A 7,121-nucleotide genomic window follows, 5' to 3' on the forward strand; every position below is an offset into this window, starting at 1 on the left:
TGCCGTTTTCCATTCATCACCAATAGCCATGCGGATTTGATGGTAACCACTACGCAAATCGACTTTAGAGAAAATCGTGGCACCACTAAGTTCATCAAGCATGTCATCTAAACGCGGGATGGGATGGCGGTAACGGACGGTAATGGCATTGATGGGGCGACAATCCATACACATCCGTTGCGTCTCATCCGGTTTAGGCACAAGAATCACGGGAACCGCACAAGGGCTAAGGCTTTCGCGGACGTACCCTTTGGCGAGGAGATCTTGAATTTGACGGTTGATCTCCTTGGTCTCTTCGGGGTTGGTGCGGTAGGCGGCACGGTTTGGAAGCGGAGCGCCGGGTATGAGGTCGATGCGGTGTTCTATGCCTCGGAGTGGTGGTAGTCCATGAGGGAACTCGTCGGGGAAGACGTCTTGAAATTCCTGCAAAAGAGACAACAAAGACGGAGGAATGTTGGTTAAGTCGTTAGCCGCCGATGATGGTCCCTTGCATATGAGCACATAGTGCAATATGGTGGATGGGTTCTCTTGGAGCTCTCTCCACTCACTCTTGGTGGCTAGAAGGACACTCTTGGACTCACTCATATATGGCTTGTGGCGCTCACTCTCTTTGTGGTGAGTCGCTCCCTCTCCTCTCATCTCACTATGGTTGGTGCGGAGTTGTGCCCTCGCTAAAGCCTTCGCATTATCCGCGATGATTTGGCTAGGAGTCATCGGGCGCAACTCGAACTTCTTGTCGTTGACCTTGAAGGTGTATGTGTTGGAGAGTCCATCATGTATAGCCTTCTTGTCATATTGCCAAGGGCGGCCAAGCAACATGTGGCACACCGTCATGGGTACCACGTCACACTCGATGGTGTCCTCATAAGGGCCGATCTTGAAGTTGACGGTGACGGTATGTTGTATCTTGACGTTGCCCTTGTCACTCAACCATTGGATATGGTAGGGGTGAGGATGCTTGCGGAGAGTGAGGTTGAGCTTGTCACACAACTCGGTGCTTGCAAGGTTATGGCAACTTCCACCATCTATGATGACCTTGATCGACTTGCCACCAATTCCGGCACGGGTTTGGAAGATGTTGCACCGTTGTTCTTCCATATCATGAGGTTGTGTGGTTAGCACCCTTGTGACCACAAGTGAGGGACTTGGGTCATGCTCACATAAGAGAGAATCTTCTCCACTTTCTTGCTCATAAGCTTCTTCACTTTCCACGGCGGCTTGCACAAGGGCTTCATATTCATCCTCATCAAGAGTCTCGATGTCACCATTCTCCATAGTGATCATAACCTTGGTGTTCTTGCACTCAAACGATTTGTGACCTTGGGTGCCACACTTGAAGCAAGTGACACTAGAGGGTCCCGTGGATGCCTTAGAGGAGGCGGTGGAGGAGACCGTTTGCTTCATGCGACTTTGGATAGTCGGTTTCTTGGATGGTGTAGAGGATGCGTCGGCCTTGGCACTTGTAGCATGAGGAGTTGATGTAGTAGGAGGAGTCGATGTAGCGAGCTTGGAGGAGAAATAGGACTTGGCCTTGGAGTACTTGATGTCCTCAATCACTTGGCGCTCGGCCTTCGATGCTTGGTGGACTAACTCAACCATGTTGGAGTAGGGTTGGAACTCGACGATCCTCTTGATAGGGTAAGTAAGGCCATTGAAGAAACGGGCAATTGTTTGTTCCTCGGACTCTTGGATGTTGGCTCGCATCATAGTGAGCTCCATCGCCTTGTAGAACTCCTCAACGGTCTTGGTGCCTTGCTTCAACTTTTGGAGCTTGTTGAAGAGGTCGGTCATGTAGTGTGCGGGGACAAAGCGAGCATGCATTTCCTTCTTCATATCTTCCCAAGTGTCAATAGGAGGTTCACCCTTCTCTTCTCGAAGAGTGAGGACTTGCTCCCACCAAGTGTTGGCGTAGTCTTCAAACTCGAGTGATGCCATAGCCACTTTCTTGGCACCGGAGTAGTTGTGGATGCGGAAGATCTTGTCCACCTTGAGTGCCCATGAGAGGTAGGCTTCGACATCGTCTTCACCTTTGAACTTGGGCATGTTGAACTTGAGTTTGCCATACATGTTCTCTTCATCCTCCAAGTTACTTCTACGAGGAGGGGCGCCGTCATCTCTTGCGGCTAGAGGTGGAATAGGAGGTCTTCTATGGCCAACCATAGCATTGGGTTGGCGTTGAAGATGAACGCTTGCTTCACTTGGTTCACGGTGAGGATGTTGTTGAAGATCTTGTCGTGGTTGAGAACGATGCTCAATGTTGGGTCTCTCATCTTGATCATGGTGTAGCTCTCCTCGTCCACGTTGGTCATGGCGAGGGTGGCGTCGGAGATCTCGCCGAGGTGGATCTTGAGGATCTTGGTCTTGGGGATGGCCATCACGCCCATGGTGGGCATGGCGATCCGCTTGGTGATGATCTTGTTGAAGGACTTGGTCTTGTGGAGAACGCTCATGTGGACGAGCATGGCGATGTATTTCTCCACGCCTAGAGTTGGAGCGGGAGTCTTCATGACGAGCATGTGGGCGATGAGGTCGATGATGGTCTTCATGCCTTGAGGAAGAGCTTGAGGACGAAAGGCCACCATGAGAGTAATAGTCTTGTGGCGAGCTTGATGAAGATGAAGTAGAGCGGTGTCGACGATGACGACCCAAGTTGGTGATGGCGCGCTCGAGGCTATCCATGCGCCGCTCCATGTTGGCATCATTAGCCGCCATTTGGCCATTCAAGTTGTCCGTAGCTTCACGAAGAAGAGCCAAGTCTTGGTTCACGGTGGCGAAGTTGTGAGCCACCTCATCGTATTGCTCATCAATGCGGGTCTCGAAGAGGGAGAGTTGCTCCTTGAACTCTTGTCGTTGCGTCCATAGGTTGTGTTGAGTAGCCAACCTCTCGGTGTTGCGGAGGATCTCTTCATCCCTATTGGTATCTCCGTTCCTATCCATGATGGAAAGACAAGAACTATGTTGTGTATGTTAGTGGAAGGAGACTACCTCGCACTCTTACCAAGGTAAGATAGTATTGAGGCAATCCACCAAACCAAAAGCAAGATCAAGTGTATCGGGAACACACGCAAAACCACACGCAAAAGCTAGCAAATATGGTGTTAGGCGAGTGTTGTGGAAAGCCAAAAGACAAATCCAAGATCGAGTATGTTGTTAAAAGTGGGTGAGGACCAAAAATCCAAATGTCAATGTGAAGATCACTATAAACACGGAAAAAGTTGTGGAACGCACACACGAGATAAGCGGGGTTAGTGCAACCAAAAGTGAGCGGAAAAGTGTATGTATAAGTGCTCGGTGTCACACTAACACAAAGAGAGCCAAAGCTTCGGTTGCAAAGGAAGAGACAACAAGATTCACACGTGGCCTCTCTTCTCCTATCTCTCTTTGCTTAAAAGCTTTTTCTCTTTTGTATATGGCGGCACTTGCACTCGTTTGTATCTTTGGTGGCACGTGGACACTTTTGTATGTATGGGCGTATGGATGTATGGATGTATGGATGTATGGTGCTACTCGCACTCTTTTTGTGTTTTTGGGGCTTTTTCACGCACTATGTTAGCGTTAGCCTCGCTTTTGCTATCTTGCCACACGAGTGTTTGCTTGGGTGCCTTACTCAACGCGACACACACACCTCACAATGCGGGGCCACGTGCAATGTCTCGCAACACTAAACAAGCAATGCTCGATGGGATAGATCGCAAAAGGAAGAGGGGTTACAAGGTTGAAGCTGCAAGTTATACCTGCGATGGTGGTGGTGGTGGTGGTGGAGATCGCCGGAAGACGAGGTCGAAGGAGGGGGCGTTGCTGCGCCCGGTCTGGGGGCCCAGTTGGGTAGCTCCTGGACCGGCTTTGGCCGGTTGTATCTGGCCGATCGACCGGACTGGACCGCCGGCCGTCTAGAGCCGATTGACCGGTGCTCAACCGGATCGCGTGATTTCTCTCTCTTGTTCTTCACGAAAACCAAGCCAAATCGACCAAATCGAAGGGAAACGATGGAATTGGAGGCTAAAAGTTGGGGAAATAGTAGATCAAGCACAACAACACCAGATCCACGGACCAAAACCACTCAAAACGCAACCAAATCACAGATCGGTCAAGAGGCACTTTGGGGCTATTTTTGGGGATTTTTTGGAAAATTTTCTAGGGACGAAATCGAGTGGGTGGAAGGTCTAATCCGCGGTAACCAAGAGCTGCTGATACCATATGATGAGGTCTAAGACCCCGTGTGTGGCCCGATCTCGCGGATTGACTTCGAAACCAAGAGGGGAGATGGGAAAACGCGAGGAACACGAAGAACACGACGAACACGAGGAACTCCGAGACTCACGCACGCACACCAACCCGATACACCCGATACTTACCCCCGTGGCTCGATGGACCACGCCAATAGAATCACCCGGAAGAGGCACGCGGCAGAATTCCCGGTGAGAGATTGGTGTTGGAGAAAAGAGATTGGTGAGGGAGAGAGTAGCTTGTACTAGAATCTCACTCAACAATATCCAAATCAACAACAAGGATGGCCTTGATTACAGAGGGATGATACCCAAGGGAGACTAAGCTCAAAGGTAGGTTTGAGTTCAAAACAAGTCTAAAGAGCTAAAGGGGCGTCTGGGGTGCTTATATAGTCTTACAAGGCGTCACGGGCCGAAAAGGTACGAAGGAAACAAGTTCGGGCCGATTGGGCGACTTAAGTTGTGCAGGTCGGTCAGGGGTGAGCCGGGCTGGGACCGGCGAGCCGGTCAGACCGGAGCACTGGGACCGGCGGCAACCGAGACGAGGTTCGAGGCCCCGGGATGTTGCCGGATGGTACGAGCGCAAATCCGGTTTGGACCGGGCGGCCCGGTCAGAGGCGGTCGAGCCGGATCGGACCGGGTGGACCGGTCAGGAGGCCGGTCTGACCGGGTTCTGGACCGGCCGGCCATCTTCTCTTCCTTGCGCTCTTCGGGCGACTTCCGGTCCAGCTCCATGTCCATCTTCACGTCTAACTGCTCCTCTCCTCCTCTTGACCATGGTGTGTCCTCCTCTTCGTGCTCTTGATGCTCCTTGTACCTAATGACACATAACACGTCGGCATGAGGTAGCAATCCATCCAAAGGGGTACCAAGATCAAGGGTGGTGAGGAGCGAGTTCACCTCATCATGAAGAGCTTTAACTCGGGCTCGTGTCATCGGTCCACTTGGGGGACTTGTTGGTCTTGGTGTAGCGACGTCGGTGACCGGGGCTACATCAGTTATCCTAGCTAGCTGTCGTTAGAGATATAAACAAACTAACAGACTAACTGAATATATTCAGCTAACACCCCGCCGCAGTCGATACGTCGGCGCTGGGCAAGACGCAGAGACTGGACCGGAAAGACTGAAACGACGCAGCAGGTAGTCCTTTCGTCATGATATCGGCCAGCTGTTGAGTAGTTGGAACATGGACGACACAGAGTTCACCGAGAGCCACCTTCTCACGCACGAAGTGGATGTCCAACTCAATGTGTTTTGTTCATCGATGATGAACGGGGTTGGTGGACATGTACACAGCCGATATGTTGTCGCAGAAGACCACCGTAGCCTTCGGAAGAGAGGAGCCAAGTTCGTCGAGGAGTTGGCGCAACCAGACGCAGTCAGCGATGGCTACTGCCCGATATTCAGCCTCCGCACTCGACCGTGAGACCGTTGCCTGTCGTTTGGAGGACCAGCTGACGAGCGCGCCGCCATGGTAGACGCAATACCCAGAGGTCGAGCGCCTGGTATCCGGGCAGCCTGCCCAGTCCGCGTCGGAGTACGCGACGATGTCGAGGGAGGAGGACGCAGGCAGGAGCAGGCCAGAGGTCGTGGTACCACGCACATACCGGAGTATGCGTTTGATGATGGCGAGATGACCATCGCGCGGATCATGCATGTGCAGACAAACCTGTTGGACGGCATAGGCGAGATCCGGGCGCGTCATGGTCAAGTACTGCAAAGCGCCGGCGAGGCTGCGGTACTCAGAGGGGTCGGCGACAGGATCACCAGCATCGGCAGCAACCTTGGGAAGGGTGTCGACTGGTGTGGAGGCGGTCTTGCACTTGACCATGCCGGCTCGTTGGAGGATTTCCTCGGCGTACTGCTCTTGGCTGAGGAAGAAGCCACGAGAAGTACGGCGCACGCGGATCCCGAGGAAGTAGTGAAGAGGCCCCATATCCTTCATGGCGAACTCGAGCTTGAGCTTGGTGATGAGCGCATGGAGCAGCGTGGATGAGGAGGCCGTCAGGACGATGTCGTCCACGTAGAGCAACAGGTACGCCGCCTCGGAGCCCCGCCGTAGTATAAAGAGCGAGGCGTCTGAGCGAGAAGCGGTGAAGCCAATGGTGATGGCGAAGGTGGCGAAGCGCTTGAACCATGCCCTCGGTGCTTGCTTCAAGCCATAGAGCGACATGACGAGCTTGCAAACATGATCCCGACGGTGTTCGTCGACGAAACCGGCGGGCTGGTAGCAATAGACTTGCTCGTCGAGGACGCCATTGAGGAAGGCGTTCTTCACATCCAGCTGGTGCACAGGCCAGTTGCGTGAGCACGCCATGGTGAGCACCACGCGGATAGTCGCTGGTTTGACAACCGGCGAGAAGGTTTCGCCGAAGTCGATGCCGGGGCGTTGGGCAAAGCCGCGAACGACCCAACGGGCCTTGTACCTCTCGAGAGAGCCGTCCTCGCGCGTTTTGTGCCTGAAAACCCACTTGCCAGTAACAACATTAGTGCGCGGTGGCCGAGGGACGAGCGTCCAGGTCTGATTCGAAGACAGAGCGTCGAATTCCTCTTGCATGGCGTTGCGCCAGTTTGGATCATGCATGGCTTCCCGGATGGAGGAGGGTAGTGGCGAGATCGGCATGGTGGCGAGGTGGGCGTAGCGAGGGTTAGGCTTGACGATGCCGTGGCTGGCCCGTGTCGACATGTGATGTCGAGGGGGTGGAGCAGATGACGACGAGGGGGCGGCGATCGGAGGCGGAGGCTCCTCGCGCGGTGCATCCGAAGAGGGGCCGCGGCCCATGGAGGGAGCGGCGGCCGCAGGTGGGCTGCATGGCCTAGCAGCGGGGCATGCAGGGGGCGCCGCATGATCGACGTAAACCGGATCCGGAGGCGGGTCCATGTCGAGGTCGGTCG

This window comes from Lolium perenne, chromosome 1 (assembly GCF_019359855.2).
Source record: "Lolium perenne isolate Kyuss_39 chromosome 1, Kyuss_2.0, whole genome shotgun sequence".
Lineage (NCBI taxonomy): Eukaryota > Viridiplantae > Streptophyta > Magnoliopsida > Poales > Poaceae > Lolium > Lolium perenne.